The sequence below is a fragment of the Pyxicephalus adspersus genome, chromosome 12 (genome assembly GCF_032062135.1).
Source record: "Pyxicephalus adspersus chromosome 12, UCB_Pads_2.0, whole genome shotgun sequence".
NCBI classification, from domain to species: Eukaryota; Metazoa; Chordata; class Amphibia; order Anura; family Pyxicephalidae; genus Pyxicephalus; species Pyxicephalus adspersus.
The window spans coordinates 32,202,969-32,224,120 of NC_092869.1; the positions used below are offsets into that span (position 1 = coordinate 32,202,969).

General features: G+C 38.8%; 1 long non-coding RNA gene across 2 annotated transcripts; it reads left to right on the top strand.

Moving 5' to 3' along the window:
• The first annotated feature begins 480 nt into the window (after positions 1-480).
• Positions 481-20,482, top strand: LOC140342090 (uncharacterized). Of its 2 annotated transcripts, none has more exons than XR_011922993.1 (4): positions 481-580; positions 6,897-6,998; positions 13,440-13,551; positions 14,384-20,482. It is a non-coding gene; the product is annotated as an uncharacterized lncRNA (long non-coding RNA). The 2 variants fall into 2 exon arrangements; XR_011922994.1 differs by lacking the exon at positions 481-580 and adding an exon at positions 1,126-1,379.
• Positions 20,483-21,152: the final 670 nt, after the last annotated feature.

The window sequence follows — 21,152 nt, forward strand, 5'->3', positions numbered from 1 at the left end:
TGTAGTGTTGTATTGTGTTGTAGCGTTGTATTGTGTTGTATTGTGTTGTAGCGTTGTATTGTGTTGTAGTGTTGTATTGTGTTGTAGTGTTGCATTGTGTTGTAGTGTTGCATTGTGTTGTAGTGTTGTATTGTGCAGGCACTGCATACAAATAATTGATACCCCGGACACTGAGTGACTTTGTGTAGTTGTTATGGCTGCATTTGATTATCTTTGGCCAACCTGGGAAAGTCACTGCCAGCCTTTGGGAATAACACCTCCCACGCCTGCTCTCTCCCATGTTAATGCCTACGTGTTATTTCCACTAGCGCAGCATCTGACAGCCATTCACATGATGATTCCCGCATCGTTTTAGCAGCCCAGCGATCCTCCCCATCTGAAGATGCTCTTGGGAGGCTGTGAGCGTCACCGTTGCTAGGCAACGTCCCCTAACAACGCCGCTTAGCAACTGGGTAGCCGCGGCTCCGCCCCTCAGGACCAGGCAGCGTCCAGCAGGCTCGGGGAGAAGCGGCTTGTCAGTGCGGAGCCGGGGACACACGTGGCAATGAGAGGAAGTGACTGCCGGGTGACAACATTACAGGTACGGGGACACCATTATCTGCCATACAAATCACAGGGAAACTAGCTTACTGCCTGGCTTCAGGAACTTTGACATCTTTTATCAGTGCAACAATAATAAATGAATTGCAATTGATTTACCTATTTCTTATCCAGCAGTTCATTGTGGGGCTGTTACCTGTTAATGCCCCATCCTAATACCTCTTTCACCCCTACATAGGGGCTTGTATATAAAATGATGGGGGGTAAATATTACCATGACCACACACCAACCAATCAGATTGCACGATTTATTTAGGATCTACCACATACTATGTAATAGAAGGACCTCCATTGGATATGACTGGGAAGATGGATTAGGTTTGCACTTTTATTACAGAGAATTGGTAATTTAAAGAAGAAGGTGCAATAAATTGTAAAGTGTGTGGTCGGCAGATGTCATAGGGGCAATATTGCTGCAGCCGTCATGAAACGCCACTGAGCAACAAATTGCCCCAAAATTGGTCAGAGACTACATTGAAACTTATTAAGGAGGCTATCAATATAAATGAATTGCCCATGTGACACTTACTAGGTCCGGTCCCTGGACTGTGTGGTCAGCCCAAATCTCTGATCCTAGGGGACTCACAATGTCTGCGCAGATTTTTTTTTTTGGCTACAGCAAACTGCAATGTGATTGGTTGCTCTGGATTGCTGCATTGGGTACCCCATCCTTACCTGCTGGTACAAATGCTAGGGCCCCCGGAGGCACCCCAATGATCGCTGAGGCTGTGATGTCTACTTACCTGCTGTTTCTGCCTTTCCCATAGTAAAGGTGAAAGGTAAGTGAATATTTCACCCACTTGTTACATTGTATAAGATTTGCACACAGATATAAGAATTGGTTTAGTGTAAAGCTCTTACCATGCTGCAGCCTTCCCCAAAGTTGTCCCAGTGGTCGGTTTCTAATAATACGATCACTTCCTGTAAAAAGGACATCTGGGAAATGATGAATATTTTATATTTATTTATAGAAAATATATAATCCAGGGGTGAATATTTAAAGAAAGATTGTTGGAGAAATCTACTGATGAGTTTACATGGTCATCCCTATGGGGGGCGCTATATGGGCATCCCTGGCACCAGTGTTCTCAAGGAAAATGTTATCCATCAGCTGAGAAAAACCCAACCAGGTGACCCATGAAAAGGTCCGGCCAGGTGTCAGCCTCAGAGGGAGCCGCATGCAGACCGGTGGATCAGAGTCAGCATGGCAAACCTGAGGAACTAACAGTCCCAGCATGTCTTAGTTATTGGGGAATTCTGGGGTTTGCAGCTTTTACATTTGGGAATATTTTAATTTATAAAAGTGAGGCGTTCATGGTCGAGGAACTACAAGTCCCAGCATGTCTTTTCAAGTCAATGTTATTGGGAAATGCTGAGAATTGTCACAGATTTATTAAATGGAAACCCACAGCCTTTTACCCCTGAGGAACTAATAGTCCCAGCATGTCCATTTGAGTCGAAGGGAAGGAGGCGTCCTGAGGCTTCTCAAATATCTTTTACTATTGAAGAACTAAAAGTCCCAGCATGTCTTTTCAAGCCATGGTTGAAGTAGCATGCTAGGCTTCCAGATCATAAATGTGGGATTGTCCTTGGTTTATTAAATAGCAACTTACAGCCTCATATATTATTAATAAACAGGATTGATATAACGCCAACATATTACGCAGCGCAGTACTATATATAACTGAGGAACTACCAGTCCCAGCATGTCTGGGAGGAGGTGTACTGGGGCTTCTATCTCATAAATGTGGGATTGTCCCGGGCTTATTAAATAATTTATACCACAGAGGAACTAAAAGTCCCAGCATGTCTTCTCAAGTCATGGGACAGTAGAATGCCAAGGCTTCCAGATCTTTAATGTGGAGTTGTGTTAGGTCTATTTAAGGACAACTCACAGCTTATTAACCTCGAGGAACTAACAGTCCCAGCATGTCTTCCTAAGTCACGGGTAATGGGGATTTCTGAAAGTTGCAGCTTTTATAAGTGAGAATATTTCAGGTTTATAAAGTGATATTTTCATGGCTGAGGAACTAACAGTCCCAGCATGTCTATTCATGGTTAATGGGAAATGCTGAGGCTTCCAGATTATAAATGTGGAATTGTCCTAGGTTTATCAATCGACAACTCACAGCCCCTGAGGAACTAACAGTCCCAGCATGTCCAGGTGAATGAAGCATGCTGAGACCTCTGATGACAGCTCACAGCCTATTATAATTGAGGAACTAATAGTCCCAGCATGTCCTTACTAGTAAAGGTGAATGGAGCATGCTAAGATTTGTGTCTCCCAAAAATGGGAATTGTCCTGAGTTTACTAAGAGGTAACCAGCAGCCTATCAGAAACGGAGGAACTAACAGTCCCAGCATGTCCTTTCTAGTAATGGTTGATAAAGCTTGCTGAGGCTTGAAGCTCAGATGAATTCTTGATTGGCAGGTTGATAATATGGGTTTTGCTGAGACTTGCAGCTCCTAAATGTTTAATTGTTTTAGATTTCCTAAATGAAACCTTCCATGAGCGAGGAACTAACAGTCCCAGCATGTAACCATTAATTTGCTGAGACTTGTAGCTCTTTAATTGTGATGCATTCTTCATTGGCAGGATTATATAATTGAGACTTGTATCTCAAAAATGTTTGATTGTCTAAGGCTTCCTAAATACCAACTCACAGGTCCCTTTAACTGAAGAACTAACAATCCCAGCATCTCCTTCCTAGAACAGCTGAGACTTGTAGCTCCCAAATTGTTGGGTTCTTGGTTGGCAGTTTTATTATATGGGCTATGCTGAGACTTTTAGTTCTTCAGGGTAGGATTTCTCTAGGTTAATAAATCACAGTATTTCACAATTAGAGAACCAACATTCCCAGCAAGTCTGGATGGACTTGTAGCTTTGTGAATGTTGGGATATGGTGGATTTTTAATTTAATTATTTAGTATGGGATGTTCAGATCCTCCCACCCTTTATAAGATAATTATTATACTATCGTCCTGATGACATCATACATCACCCATGGGGGGCACACACCCCACGAGGGGTGCACAGATTATTCACCAGAAAAGTGTGGTACTCACACACAAATAGACAGCCTCTTCACCCCATTTATAAAAGTCGCCACTTTCTAGCAGGTTCACCACATTTTTATTATTGATCACCATATTTATAAAGTGTCGACCAACCAAAAGTTCTTTGAAAGTGGAGAACATCCGAAGCCACAATGGAGATCGCTGGTATTTGTTTCAATATTTCCATGGCCTCTTTTGCCAGGATTGCCAAGTGATTGGCATCCTCAGCCGCACTGGCGATGACGTTCTGGTTCGGTTATAGCTTCTTCGTGCCAGGGAACCGCTGCCTGGGGGAGGACGCTACATGTAGTATTTACCCATGGCAGCCCCATAGAAAAGGAATGGGGGCAGAAGTGAGTGGTTCAGTACTGCTCACCTCCACCCGATGTCAAATCTGCAGATGCTGGTTCTTTAAGAACCAGTGTTGCGGTGTGAATGGCCAAGCAGCTGGCAAGGTGCCAGTCATCAGATGCCACGTAGCTTCGCTTGATCACAGGTCTGAACCTAGCCTATGTCTTTGACTAGTGATTGCCCTTTTTCTGAAAAGCAGATCATTTACCCAATTCACATGAATAGAACTTGTAATTGCCAATTTAGGTTAATAATGATACAATGATATAGCACAAGAAGTCTCTCTTCCTCTTCAAAATAAAAAAAAAACATCTAAGAAGAGGTAGGTGACTGTACCTACTGACACCCAGCCGATACTAAAATAACTTATTTGGGACGTTGACGCATTTCGCTATTTTTAAACATTTCTATATTTTACAATGGAGAGTCAGGTGACATTTATAGGCTGCAAGGTGTTAAATTCCTCCTGCAATGATTTTGTTGAATGTCCTTTTATCATGCAGACAGGTTTATCAAGCTGCTAGCATTTACACAGCTGTTAGACAATTCATTTCACACCAGGGTTACTAACGTAAGTTAATGGATGGATACGAGTGAAGAAAGGCTCTCTATGTAATAAAAGGATCTCCATATGTACACAGCACACAATTATATGAGTGCACAGCCCTAATTGTGTATCTATGTCACTTATATCATCTCCTGGTACAAGTAAAGCTGAACTACTGACAGATCAATAACACACAAAAATAAATGTATTTCTGTATGGAATTCAAAATAATTTGGATCATTATCATGTTATATATTTGTTTATTATAATTAAAAATAAGTCATTTTCAATATGTTTCATTAAAGTTACATCTTTAATTTAAATGATATTCCTGCCATGTGGGCCCTTGTTCAGACGCTTCCTCTTATTGGGTGTTGGGTTTAGAGTTAGGAATGCCTAATAAAGATGGTCCAAACTGCCTGAATATATTTTTTCATGTTTAACAATGGGAGTAAAAAAATCTGATACAGCCAACGTGTTTCAGTGGAACAGACCTTCTTCTTCTGGGCTAAACCTATATTAACCATATAATTAGCAACCTGCAATATTTTCTCCTAACTTGGACCACTAACCACCTAAATATACCCCTGAGGAAGCCAAAAGGTGAAACGCGTTGGGTAACAGGACGTTACACGATTGATTCCTAAGTAGATGCATTTTGTTTAGCTCAGCAGTCCTTATCCCATGATGATACAATGAGTTCTGGACAAAACAATCCCCTGCGATTGTGTGTTACTTCCCCCGCCTCCTAGGTTTGTAAGCTCTTTGGGGCACGGTCCTCTCTTCCTGTGTCACTATCTGTATTCGTCTGACATTTGTAACCCCAATTAATTGTACAGCGCTGCATAATATGTTGGCGCTATACAAATCCTGTTTATTAATAATAATGATAGAAATAGTAATACTAATAATCCTAATGTATCTGTAAATTGCGATTTTGCATGAATATTAAAAATAATACACATCAACAATTTTTAAACTACAAACCCCTTCCTTTATTATTTGTCTAAACCTAAAACCATAAATTTATTGTCTCATATCAAAAGAAAATAGGATAAATAAAATAACATGATTGTATATATTTGATTTAAAACTTTATTGGGTGAATATTACATTCACCAAACATTCCAGTCTTTGAAATCAAATGTAGCTGGAAGATTCAGAACTTTGGTAAATGTCAGATTTACTGCTTTTTAAATAGACCCCTATGAAGGTAAATGGACATATTAAAAAAAAAATCTAAAATTAAAACGTGGCTCCCTGATATAAGCATCCAAACATCCATTGGATGTTTATATCAGGGAGCCACGAAAGAGAAAAAAACATAAGTGATGTAAATACATTTGGTAGCTAATGTGATTTATAATTACGTGAAATTTTAAAAATATTTTGTGATCATAGGTTATTTGTTCCTGATGAAGCGGACTTCGCTCCGCGAAACGTGTTGAATCCTCAATACCTATTAACATACATAAGACCAATTATTGAATTGTAAAAATCAGCTCAATGATTTTATGGAAAAAAAATCTTTTAATGAAGCTTTAAATAAATTAATGTTTTTATAGTTTTGTAATATGTATTTCTTGTTTGATTAAATGCCTTTAAAGTACCAAAAATTATGTATCCACATTTGTTCAAATAGTCTAAAATGGTAATGTTGTCCATAAATTTATTTATAGATATAGACAGCAATATAAAGTTCAGTGAAAATGTTTTGCATTGTTTTAATGTAAAACTATTGATTCTAGATTTTGTGATGTATGTATGTATATGTATACAATAAAAAACATAAAAACAGCCAATAATATTAGAAGAAAACTACAGGAGGGGGCGGATACAAGACCAGTCATTCTGCACAAGAATTGAGAGCAGCAGTGACCGGTCTTTATTACAGGAAGCTCTTGCACAGAGGCAAAGATTCGCCTACATTGTTACACAGATCTGGAACAAATACACAAGAGTGTATAAATAAAATTTCTATGTTTTGCTGATCCTTACTTTAGCTTTATGGTAACCTATCCTATTCCATTTAGTATTTCACCCACGGTGATGATTTGATTTTGTTAGATGGTGGAGAAAGAAAACAAAGGGAAGTCCATGAATCCACTATAGGGATCTGTTTTTAGACTTTGTTCTGAGCGTGGAAAACTAAAGATAATTAAAGTTGTTTGCACAGAGCTAATTCACCTCCATGTGACTGAGCCGTCATTAACATTACAGATAGGAATAGCCCTCAACTCATTAATGTTATCGTTGTGTCACTTGGGGGCTGTTGCATCACCATTTTCCTATCGGGTTTTATATAGTCATGAGTATGCTCACCGTGCTTTATTTTCTACAGGTGAGCTTTTAAAGAAATGTTTACAGTGTGCTGCCAATGGCTGAGACACGTCGCTGATGGGTCCTGAATGACATGCACTGTGGACTGATCTGTGACATCCAGGTGGGTGAAAAGGATATTTATGGAACTAAAACTGAAGCCCAAAGTGGCAGACATATGATTTGTACGTACTCCTGGGGCCCACCCTGCAACCAAGGGCCATAGATGTTCCTTTAGCATGTACAATGAGGTCCTTGGGGTCTCTGCGGACAGAATTCTGTGTTATAGTGATTACTCAGCACATTGTATTCTATAGATTGGCTTCTATTATTTTGTTACATCATTTTACTTTCTCTGTGAAATCTATCCCTTTTCTCTTTCTATCTTTTATATTGCAACTCACTGTGAGAAGTCTTGAGAGTGACACCAGTAATTCTAAATAGGGGCATAAATGTGGCAGCCATGATTTGTAAAGAGGATGTCATAGTAGTGATTTCTAGCAACCCCTATGTTATATGGTTCCTGGTGTCTTGCTATGTCTTGTGCCTCCAACAACCCCTACAATACTTGTGTAGTCTTTGGACATCTCCCATAGCATGTCTCCAGTCTCTATATAATAACCTAATAACCTGTATTATGTCTGCAGTCTCTATATAATAACCTAATAACCTGTATTATGTCTGCAGTCTCTATATAATCCTGTACTATGTCTGCAGTCTCTGACCATCTCATGTATTATGTCTGCAGTCTCTGACCATCTCCTTTAGCACATCTTTTATCTGTGACTATCCATGCCATTTGCATGTCTCTGATTGACTTCTGTAACATATTTGCATCTCTTGTAGTATGCCTGCCATCTCTGACTACCTCCTTTAGTTTTACTGAAGTCTGTAATAAACCCTGTGGTGTGTCTGCAATCTCTGAATGTCTCTTGTAGTATGTCTGTTGTCTCAGGCCCTTTCCTGTAGTATGTCTGCAGTCTCTGACCATCTCCTGTAGCATGTCCAAAGTCTCTGACCATGTCTTGTAGCATTTCTACAGTTTCTGACCATCTTCTGTTGAATGTCTGCAGGCTCTGGCTATCTTCTGTTGCATATCTGCAGCTTTTGACCGTCGCCTGTACTATGTCTGCTATCTCTGACCATTGCCTGTACTATGTTTGTAGTCTCTGCCCATCTCCAGTACTATGTTTGTAGTCTCTGCCCATCTCCAGTACTATGTCTGCAGTCTCTGCCCATCTCCAGTACTATGTCTGCAGTCTCTGCCCATCTCCAGTACTATGTCTGCAGTCTCTGCCCATCTCCTGTACTATGTCTGCAGTCTCTGCCCATCTCCTGTACTATGTCTGCAGTCTCTGCCCATCTCCTGTACTATGTCTGCAGTCTCTGACCATCTCCTGTACTATGTCTGCAGTGTCTGACTGTCTTCTGTAGCATGTCTGCAGTCTCTAATCATCTCCTGTACAATATCTGCAGTATCTTGCCATCTCCTGTACAACATCTGCTGTCTTTGACTATCTCATATTGTATGTCTGCAGACTCTAACCATCTCCTGTAGCATGTCTGTGGTCTCTGATTTTCTCCAGTAGCATACTCACAGTTTCTTACAAGTTTCCATAGTATTTGAGTAGGTAAAATAATGAAAGCATTAATTTGTATTTAGGCTGTTATAGCTGTGATTTCCAGCAATCTAGTGAAAGCAATTCCCTAAATTATGTCTCCAGTATCCTACAATGCTTATATTAGTCTTTGCCCATCACTTGTAGCATATCTGCAGTCTCTAACAGGTCTCCGAAGCCTTATGTATACTAAACATCAAGTGTGGCTCCTTAGCTATGTCATTACATCAGTTGACCTAATGACTATTGGTGTAGACAGTGCAGCTGCACAAGGGCCCTCCAGGTCCTTTGGGACAATTTTATTAGATGTGATTTGAGCAGGTGCTAGGAACGCTTTTTTCCACTATCATGATAGAGCATTCTTATGATGTCCAAACCATACTTCTCTTTTCCCTAACAACCCAAGTGGTATCACTTCTTGTATGACATGCCCTGAGGTAGGCATGGTTTGCCATTTCCTATTTAAATGGTTGTTGTAGGTAATAGATAATTTTGTTTTCTATTTTTTATTTAGCCTCCTGTGCTTACCATTTTTATTTTTTTCTTTTCTTGTTTTTACAGGTTAAAGTGACATGTAAAATATCTGCCATGCCATATATATAAACACATGTAATGAGGGTAGTTGATAAGTAATAATTATACCATGTATTCTATTGATCCTATGTTTCTAGGATATGGTAGGCATAAGAGAAATCTTCTATGTTATTGTTTCAAAACATAGATAGAGAGAAAGAACACACTTAAGTAATGGCTTATAAAAGTAAATTGCATACAGGTAGTCCCCGGGTTACATACGAGATAGGAACTGAATGTTTGTTTTTAAGTTGAATTTGTATGTAAGTTGGAACAGGTACATTATTTTAATAAATGCAATTAGGACAGATGTTTGTCCCAACATATTATTAGGCAGTAAGGTTTCATTTACTGTATAAAATCATCACTGTGAGTTTACAAACAAAGCAAGAAAAAAATCCTTATAGTGCCTAGACATTCAGTAACTTCTGGAGCAAGCTGTGCTTTGATATGCAAAAAGAAACAACTGCAGAGTTTGTCCTGGTCATTAAAGAGTTACAAGAGTCTGTAGAAAGAGCTCACCCCCTAACATCACCCACAACCTCAGCTGTGTTAAGCAAAAGATTTCTTCTGCAATTCATGCAAACCATTTCCTCCCCCCATCCAGCCTCTGTCCTGCACACTAGCGAGCAGAGAAGCTTGTTCGTATGTCAGATGTCCTTAACTTGGGGACTACCTGTATTAACATTGTGAGTTGAATATATCAACATAACCCAAAATAAACGTATACATATCACCACATTCTGTGCAGGTTACAACAACAACATATTTTTTGCTTACAAAGCATAGGTAGTAGTTTCTGCCTTACTACCTTGTTCACTGTTCACTTGGGCATCTAGTGAGTAGCATATGGAATACCACTAGACATAGGACTCCTAAAGTCTTAAAATCTGTATTTTCACAAACAACAGAAAGGGTCTCTATCTCTATGCGTTTCACATCTAAAGGCTTCTTCATGGGTATTGTGGAGACCATGTGCATACTAAATTAGGAACATAGCAAATAATCAAAAATCCAGAAGGTTATTAGTGATTTGTGTTTGTCTATGTATATATATATATATATATATATATATATATATATATATATATGGATATTTATGTTTATACAGTATGGATAGTGAATATGTTTCAAAAATAATAGTAATAGTAAGGTGTTATTTAAAAGAAATAATCTTGAAGTCTAAAGTAGGTTGTTGATGACCTAGCACTTCTAGACTTCTGGCTGTCCTCTGGATTTCTAAAAGGCACCTGACCCTTCTTCTTTATTGTAGTGCACTACAACACATATCATGTGGTTAGCACTCTGACCTTTGCATCACTGGGTCCCAGGTTCAAATCTCGGCCAGGTCACTATCTACAAGGAGTTGGCAAGTTCTCCCTGTGTTTGTGTGGGTTTCCTCCCAAATCTCAAAAACATGCATTTAGGTAATTGGCTTCCTTTCAAAAGATGGCCATTGACCATGGTAATGACATATGACTATGGTAGGAACAATGGAGTGTGAGCCCCTTTGAGGGACAGTTAGCGATAAGATAATGGGCTTTGAAAAGTGCTGTGTAATATGTCAGCACTTATAATACAAGATAATAATCTTAGATAACTAAACATATCTCTTAACTGTGGATGAAACGAACCTAACCTATAAAATACAAATCACTAGAGGCATATGAAATCATGCACAGCATGTGACATATGACTGACAGCTGACTGATATGAATAGTAGATAGCTTGGGAATTCCTTTAAACTAAAGCATACCTAAACTAAGAATTTTCGCTTTACATGAAAGGGTAGACAACTCTTTCATGTAAGGGAAAAATGCTGTTAGTTTGGTTTATTTTTAAGTGCAACACCTTTTTTTTTGTAAAAGCACCACCCCCGAATTCTAGGCGATCAAGAATGAATGGGAGAGCAGAGCCTCCCGGGATACCTATGTCACACATCCCGGGAGGCTCTTGGGTGCTCCTTCTTCCCATGCCTGAAATGCTTGGCAATTTTTTTCCCCATCTACATCACTTAATCTCGCGCCTGGGTCAGGTGACATAGGAAGAAAAACCCGGAAGAAGAGGAGAAGATGACGGCGCCTGGAGCGCTGGCCTGAAGACAGGTATTGGGACGACACGGGACCGGATGGAAGACACCTCTGGACTGATCGTCTGCTTTTCGGGATTGAAGGTAAGTGTATTTTTTTGTTTTGGGTGACTTTTGAGTTTAGTTCCTCTTTAAGCATGTGGTCATTATATATTTTTACTGGAAGACTAATACAGACCTCTAGTGGTATTCATAGAAAACTACATACTCTGATATTAGCTCAAGGTACGTAATCAGATCTAACATTACTGGAGTAGGCAGGCATACCTCCTAATTTTTAGAGCTAGGGAAGAATGACACTTTTAGCTAAAATTATGTAGGCAAATGACACACACTTATTATTCCCCACATTTTGTGCATTATAAAAAATACCTATCTAAAAAAATGAATGCTTAAATCAAGAAGTACCGACAAGGGAGTTTCACATCTGCTAACTCATTCATTAACATTGAAGAATACAACACAAGAATTAGGCATCCATTAATATGACAAGAGAGGTGAGACGTCATGACTGTGGGGTAAGGGCAGATCCCAAGGACTCATGAAAGTTATGAAAAGTCAAAGAGTCATTTAACCTTTTTGTGTCCATTCATATCAGAATGTCAGTAATGACCCTGATGAAACTTTCTTGCTAACCTTAATGAATATTTCCCAGCAGTCAGAATATTTATGTCCCAGAAATAGGAACATGACGAATAAAAGGCATTGCTGTTGTTCCCTCTGTGTTTGCACCAGAGTTCCTCTGCTCTGTAAGGTTTGCCCCTGTGCTTTTAGCAGAATGTAAGTTCACATCTAATAGTAATCAGTTGCAGTCAACACTGATAGCTGATTCCTTTCTGAACCCCAATTCCATAACAGGCCTCTTGAAATGAAGTGATAGTGACCCCTTTGAAGTGATAGTTCCAAATTTAGCACCAATGGAATCCTGTCCTAAAGTATCTCTTTCCTGGGTAACTTGACTTTTTGACTTCAGTAGGGACACTGTAGGGCTTACTTGCCCCGATCCCCCAATCAATGGCAAGAACCCCCTAGGCCTAGTTTCTCATACATTCACCCTGTTTCAGAACCCACCTAAAACATCACAGTAGGTCCAACAGGTGTTGCACCAGGTCAGTGTTTGGTTACCACCTTACGTAGGCTGGGTTCCTCCCCTGCAAAAGAAGGTTAACCATCACTCCCTTAGAGAACAGATTATGGATCTGTCCAGTATGTACTAAAACTAATCCCTTGCTTTACTAGTGGGGTGATACACTTCCATTCACCTTTTTCGTCCTAAGTGCTGTTGATCTCTTCTAACCTCTCACTTTCTTTCTGCATGCACTCCAGTCATAGCTGCTTTCTAATGAAAGGTTTCCTGATGGTGACAGAAGACCATGACTAAGGAATATGTGTTAAAATGGCCAATGAAAGCCCATGTTGTTACAGTATTACAGGAATTTTTTGAACAAAAGAGATTCATTGAAAACGAATACCGTGTTTCCCCGAAAATAAGACACTGTCTTATATTTTTTTGGGCTTCCAAAAACACACTAGGTCTTATTTTCAGGGTAGGTCTTATATACTTTTTTTAATGAAAAAAAACACTTACCATATTCCCAAATTCCCCTTCTGATCACTCTGTGCTTTTTTTCCACTGTTCGGCAGTTAGGACATGGAACAGCAGGTGGCGCTGTGCCGGTTTCTTTCCTGCTTTACAAACAGGAAAAGACACGATGCTGGCAGAGGAGAGAAGAGAGACATGCTGCAGCCAGAGACACACGCAGGATCGCGTATCAGGTGAGTATATTATTTTAATTTTTTTTTTTAACACATTTTTAAGGGCTAACTAGAACTAGCCTGGTTACATGCACTTCAGCTTCTGACAGGCGAAGTGCATGTAATATCACTCCGCCTGTGACAGGAGCCGGAACTACAAGGAAAGCATCGGCTTGTGCGGCTGTGTGTTAGCCCGCTGTCTCCCGCTCGGTGAGTACTGTTTTAATTTATGTTTGCTTTTATTTTTTTATTTTTTTTTTTATTTTTCTACTAGGTCTTATTTTCGGGGTAGGTCTTATATTAGGGCAGGTTGGGGGAAAAGTGCTAGGTCTTATTTTCGGGGTAGGTCTTACTTTCGGGGAAACACGGTATGTTAATATTTAAAAACAGGTTGCAGACTGAAAATTTTGAAAACATACTTTTGAAATAAAATAAACATAGTAAAGTTTATTTGGAATTTTAGTGAGTGGGTTTACATATATTTAAGGTAATAATCCTACAGTCCCCCATGTTTGTGTTTATATCACAGACCTATCATAAGAAAGACAAATCCATTAACAACGTCGAAAGTAGCTTACTTTAAGAGGAAATATGCAGAAGAAGAAAATGTGCATGAAGAATGCCAAGGATGTTTTCCAAAAGTAAGTGTACTATGTTACATGAACATTTAACCTTCTTCTATTTAAAGCCCAACTAAACTTTAGGCTTAAATTTGAGAAATCTCTTTTGGCCATGTTGGACCTTTGTAAAGAGGTCAGTGCTTCCATACAGATTAAGGATCCATCTCTATATCATGCTGGCAGGGGCCTTCAGAATGAACAAGTATTGATGTTTTGATTGCCTTCAACTGCCCCTATTCATTCCCTATGTGTAGTAACCAGCAAGATGGTTTTCTACAGAAGGCTTAGGTTTCCTATCAATAGGCTTATTGTTCATGGCAGCAGGTGACATCAGTTTGAGATGCTTCCAAGATCATTCAGATATTATTGATTGGTGTGTTTGACCCACAGTTAGGGCTTTTCTGACCAGCAGTTCACTTCTTTCTGACCTACATTTGACAAGTCTTAAGTTTTGCATCCCCATAGACTGGTTGAGCAAAAGTTTGTAGAACACAGGTCGTAAATAGGAAAAAAAGCAGCTCCTTTGTTGCCTATGAAATTTGCTTTCTTTAGCAACCAAGGAGCTGCTATTTTCTCCTTAATCTCCACCCCAAATGGGAGATATGATGAAGATATGTAATTTTCTCATAGATCCTCCAGTCCCCAAAACTGCATTATTCTGACCACAGGTGATATAAAGTGGCCTAACTAGCTCAGAATTCCAAACCTTTGACTTCTATATCCACCATACCGAAGATTCTGGCAATACAGTATGAATAACTATATCATTCCGTACACTAACTTTATTAGAAGCACAATAAATTGCAGAACTAGTAATATAAAAAACATAACACCATTTGGTTTACATTTGCAGCACCTGATATTACCTGAAGACCGGACCTGCATTCTTAAACTCTCTCTTGAGAAGCTCCGGTTCTTGGAAGACCCTGAAATCTATCTACGGAGGTCCGTGCTGATCAATAACCTGCTCAGGAAAATTCACCTGGAATCCGATAAGGAGAACTATGAATACTACAAAGGGCCACCCAGCAACAAAAGCCCTTATACAGATGCTCGAAAACGGGTGAAACTCATGGTAAAGGGTTGTTGTTCTCAATCTCTATACTATGAAGAGCTGAGGTCATATCATATTGTGCCTTACACTACGGAGGATGTCATCTACCAGATGGGCTACCCTGGAGGTCACATGGCACAAAATTCTCAGCTGCTAATTTATCGGATGAACGAGTGACTGTCCGCTCAGCTGCACTCTAATCTATGTCAGCAACATTCGGAAATGAAAACGCGATAATCATGGTTCTCGCTTGCAAGTAACTTTTTTTTTTGTGGATCAAAAGCGACAGGTGAAATAGTGACTTAAGCAGTTCTGTTGGTTAATGTTACACGCGTGATTGTACAAATGGCTTTTTATCACATGTATGCATAAGATGCACATATGTCTATTGCTGTGGTAGATCTCCGAGTTCCACCTGGTAATAGCTAGACATTGTGAGAGTGATTCCTGCTTTTTTGGATATTTTTTTGGTTTGATTGAAGCTTTGTATACTATTAGACCACAACAAAACACCTGAAACAAATGTTCTAGCTTAAATTGGAGCAAAATTTTGGCACCTGCAGTATTTTTAAATGTATGATTCTTTATAAGCTGTTTAGGAAACAGTTCTTAAAAGATTTTCATGGATGCTGAAACGCCCTTTCAGGTATAAAGGGCTTTAAAAAGTGATTTTGTTGTAGTGAAATGGCCTTTTTTTACATCAAAGTGTGCCAGATGCTTGGTCCCCAGCTACGCGCTGTAGGTTCTTCCTCAAGTACCTATATTACTACAGGACATAAGGTTCAATGGAAGAAACTCCAGCATGGGGTAGGGGATGCAGGCATCTGACATCTCCAGAAGATTCAAATGTTAACAATTTTCAGGCAACTGTAAATGAGTAAAGGTTGGAGAAATGGTTGGTGAGAACGTTTTTTATAGGCCCTCTGCTTTTGAAGGTCCTGGTTTGCTTTTTTAACCAAGCAAAAAAAATTCTCAGGGAGCAATAGGTAAAATTTCCCACCAGTATATATTTTCATATGGTTTTAAGGTAGAACTGTCACCAATATGTGCAGTTTAGACTGAGCATAATAAAAACAAATACATGATCAGAAGTTTTCTTGAATTAAACCAGCATACCAAATATTGGCAGTAGCTTCAGAGTTGTAGATATTTGCAGGTCTATATTTGCCCTGTAAAACAAGCTTAGTCCAATCTCTCCTGTCTCTAAAAGTCTCCCACAGGTCAATCAGTATACCCAGCACATTAAAGGAGGTGGCAAGGACTGGCGGGAGAAATTAACATTTTCATAAGATGGTTTACTTTCTGTATCTCAGATTCTACCAATTGTTTTGGTCATATGCTTAGTTTGAAACGCCTAAACTGGACAGGTTTATCAAATAATATTACTTTAAAATATGTCATGGTCAGTGGGGGGCATTGATCTTAAAGAAGTCTCAGTGGTGGATTGCATTAAAAGCAATATGGAGGTAGCACTGGACACATAGATGGTAGGAGAACTGGGGAAACACTGGGGGTAAATATCAGTGGTCCAATATGACCCTACTGAGATATAGGGCAAATGTTTTCAGTTCTGGACCAGATCCATTTCAGGTTAGTCTGGGTCACCCAGCTTCTCCCAGAAAAGTCTATCTGTATTAAAGGAGCGTTAATACATCAGGCCCATAATGTGAAGTTTTTATATGAGCTTTGAAATACATTATTTATTAAAAAAATGGTAAACCGAAAAATTAAATAGGAAGAACTTCTTTACTTCAACATTCTATCCAGAATTTTTTAAATTTTAATTTTGAATAGAGCTGACTTTATAAGGAAGGCTTTATATTAGATAAGTTCAATGTGGTATTTGGTATTTCGAAGATTGCTGCATTATGATGAATGTTACAGCCATCAGCACTTCCCATTGAAAAAGGCAATGATCCAAGTGTGGGGGAATGCCTCTATGGGTTGAATGTGTTGGTGAATCTTGATGGCAAAATCAGGAGAATCATGTGTTAGCAAATGAACAGTGGCTCCTCAACAGTGCTAACACTTCTCTAGATCTGCCATGTTTTATTTGTGTAAATAGATTCCTTAGGCTTCATATAGATGGGGCATTTTTGTCAAACACTGCCTATTGCACAAAAACATTACTGCTCAAACACATGCATTGAAACTTAAAGCACATCAAACGATTGCGTTTGACATGCAATGTTTAAAATGACCTATTGCGTCTGTAAAATGGAAAATATAGAAAGCGAAACACTGCCTTTAAGCTATCATCCACTCTAGGCCATTTAACTAAATGTGAAACTTTTTCAAATAAATGTCAAAAGTTGGAAAATTAGTTGTGTCTACACAAAGTCTAAAGTCATGCACATGGCAGAATCCAAAACAGTGAGGAAGTGTGGATACTGCTTCTTTACATAATAGTGGTCAAGGCAATCTGGAACAAAATAATAGCCTGGCAATTTCTAGTAATAGACACATTTAGAATAAACAAGTAACATTTTTAGTGTCCTTAGCTTGGCTAAGGATCTGTGTGAATGGGCCCTAGGCTTGGGTCGATGGCATTGTTTTCACATCAGCTTCAGATGCTTCTGAGGTTCTTCAGAATTCATAGACAGGTACATTTGGGTTTGGCAGCCATGTTAACCTGTATGGAAATGGAAAACCTGTCTGAAGCAAACCAGAGCCCCTCAGCATAGGTCTTACGTCTACAGCTCTAGGTGTTTCCTAAAACCTCACCCAGAATTATGTCAGAAGCAAATATAAAACCAGTGTATATCAAGAACACGGGACCAATAATTGGACCCACAAGACCCTAATTAGATAAAATCAAATATTATAAAGACAAGAAAATCACAAGTTTTTGCTAATTGACTAAAGAATATTCATCTGGTTCAACCTTGTTCAACCAAAGTCACTATTAATAAAGCAAAACCATGTATGAGCTTTTAAAACTATTTATCGCTTAACAAAGCCTTATGAACCCTTCAATATTACAGAAAACAGCATGTTAGCCAGCTTGCTAGGTAAAATGTACTCCTATAATGGAAAAACACTGCCAGGATGGAAACATGGCCCCAACAGATACGACCATGTCTATACTTTAATATGCTCTTATTGAGAGCATTACAGTCATGTGAGAAAGACCAACACCTTACATGTAAGGCACACATTTCTGGGTACAAATCCAAAATATTGTGAAAAGCTGAGAGAAGGCTGTCAAAGCTGCAAAAAAGGATTTTAATGTCCATGGATTTGGAATAGAATGTCCAACAAACTCATATAGGCAAATTAATCTCATCTCCCCAACATTTGGCTATGTAGTATAATTCAGTTCAGAAGATCTGTAAATATTATAAAGTTCCCTTTTACAAAAATTGAGAATTTAAAGGTATGATTGATGTGAGAATGATTATTGATGTGCCATAAGACAATAAATGTAGGATAGGAGGGGAAGCATCATATATTTAGTGCAACCAAGGGCCTACTGAATTTTAAAAACTCATCTGAAGCCACCCATGAAAATATGTTTTGAGAGGCATTCCTGTAACTGGTCCCACCAGTGTCTTTTGTGTTACATAGACTTACCCCCTTAGGTGGCACTTCAGAAATACCTGGGCATTGTATAGGCATAATTTCTTACCTTCATGTCCCTAGTTTAGCAGTGTCCTGTGTAGAAGTCCTTGGATCTCCTGGGCTACTCTGTACAAGGTTTGACTATTCATTGTGAACTTCCTTGGACAAAAGTGATGGCATGGGAACAGGACCATATGTGGTCCATATGTCCTACCTGTTGCTACCTTGAATTCCCCAATTTATCCCTAAATTTCCAATGATATCAGACACCATGTCATGTGGTGGTGATATGATCACATCGCCTCACAAACAGTTTTATCATTGTAAATCAATGGCACGAAGGTGGGTAATGGTGTTGCATTTTGGACAAGGGATGTTGTTTGGGAAAGCACGGAATAGTAAAACTGTGGTGGATAATAGTAAAGATGATGCATCCAATGTTGACAACCAAAGGGCAATTAGGGGACAAGTTCATCAAACTTTAAAAAAGGCAAAACCTGAAACAACAATTATGAATAATAATGTGGCATAGCCATTCTCAGAATGAGATTCATTGGAATTCTTTTTTATCAGGTTCTTAGCCAAGAATTACTAATTCCTGGCTAAAACAGATTCATTCTGTATGATGCATCCCTAATTCCTTTTCTTTTTTTTTTTACAAAGGGACAGAAAATATTTTTGTAAAAAAAACATAAAATCAACAAATGTTGTCTATATGTGTATATGGAGGATTTTAATATAGTTGAGGACCAGATGTGTCTTAACTGAACCATTTATTTTTGCTTATTTTCCTTCTAAAATATATGTATTTTTCCAAGTCCTTTTTTCCAGTTGTATACATGATAGAGGTCCAAGAAAAGATAAGTAATTGCCAAAGGAGATATAGAAACACAAAACCAAAGAAATGTCACAGAACAATAAAGATAGGAAACACACATACACATAAGAATCTGTATAGAGATGTATCTTTGTTGTAAGATAATGATCTTACAGGGTCATTTAATTCAAGACTTGTATTTATGTATGGGTAATGGGTTGGTTGAATAATCCACCTCTTTCTTATATCTTCAAAGATTGAGATTCCCACAGGGTTTGCAGAGCTTCTCCTATTTTTGTTATGTTATATTTCAACCATTTTTGTTTTGTTCTCCCGCTTTTATCTCCCAAATTTTTTTATGTTTATAAGATCCAGGAAGATCAACAGAAAGACCTTACCATTGGATTTTCTAAATGACAAGAGAATCTGTAGAGAAATTAAAACTGTTATACCAGTCAACCCGCTTTACAACAGAAATTGGTTTTGATAAAACCAACACACTACAGGGGTTACCTGCTCTCAATAAAAATGGTCTTTTTAAGACTTCCCCTAGAAGAATCACTGAAGGGTCCTGAATTCCCCCCATAGTTTGATCAAACCCTATAAATATACCCTTCGTGAGACCAGGGCTGCAGGCATTCTAGGTTCAAGATCAGGGTTACCTTCCCTTACATCTTTATGGGGAACCTGTACTTTACCATTACCGTACATTTGGATGTTCTAAAGTTATATAAACAAATTTAGGACAACTTGTAAAGGGGTCCTCATATGGTGCAACAATGTAATGATCTCAGATCCCAGGTAAACCATAGTCTAGTCAAGCTGAAGTTACATTTTCTCCTTCTAGGTGTGCTGCAGGTTAAGAGTGAAATTATGAATCTTGGCAAATTGTGGAAGTTTTTGAAACCAGAAACCTTTCTTTGCTGTATTTAAAATAGTCCATTGTTCATCTATTCTTGGTGGCTGTACAGAAAGCCTTGAAAATAACTAACCTGCATCTGCATTCAATTTTTACAATTGGGCAAAAAAATCCAGTGGTCCATATTACATATTAGCCTAGTCTCCAAAGGTTGACTTTTGTCCCAAGAGTTTGTGTGTACAGAACACAGTACCATCCACTGCTGACTTTGTTTTTTGAAGTAGTAAAGTGCTAATATGTACAAAAGTTGGGGGTGCTGGAGTTAAAAAGAATTCAGTAAAGAGATTTCTGATGCTCATCACTCAAAATAAATATGAAGTTGACTTCAAGTAGTAAAATGAGATTTTAATATACTTTAAATGAAATGTTTCCTTTACTATCCTAAGCAGAAGAGGGTCAAAAAGCGATTGTAGTTGGTACTACCAAGCTTAAAAATCAGTTTGTTTTGTTACCTCTCCAAAAAAAAAGTGCTGTTCTACTTTTATCAATTCTCATGTGGTGACGCTAAACAAAACTATATTTTTATCATGTTCACTGATTTCGTGTATTCTTGTATGTAAAATTCAGACACTTTGAAACCATTAAACTATTTAAGGATATAGTCCAAGTTTTGATTATGTTAATTGTGCCAACGTATGTGCAATTGTTCAAGTTGTAATTCTCACTTTTAACCTGCAGTTTTCCTGTACGTTGCTTCTTCACTGTAAAATGTTATCAGATTACCAGATAGTTGAATGAACCTGGAAGACCGAAAGGACCTCCTGTGAGTGCAGGGCATCACTTGCCCTTGTGGCTGTATCACCACAATGCCCTATGTTCAAACACACCAACTTCATCACATCAGCATCCCTCTCTGTATTAGTCCAGGCCATCCAACTTGGAGAAGAAGCAAGGAAAAAAACAAATCTGCAATGTCACTTTGCAAACCCTAAGGTATCTAGAAAAGGCAAGTATAAAAAAATAGCAAAAAATGTGCAGAGGCCGGCCATAAGGGGGTTAGATTTGAGGAAGGGGCAAAGAGAGCCTAAAGGTCTTTAAAGAACCTGGAAGACTGAAAGGAACTAATGCAGGTGCAGGGCATCATGGAGCTGTTATCTGTCGTAGCATCACCACAATGCCCTACATTCAATGGTATCATCCTCATTACATTGGCACCCCTTTGTGCATTAGTCCAGGTCATCCAGCCTGGAGGGCACTAAGAGAGAAGTAACCCTACACTGTCACCTTCACAGCCTTAAGGCATCCAAAAAGTATACATAAATAACATTTCT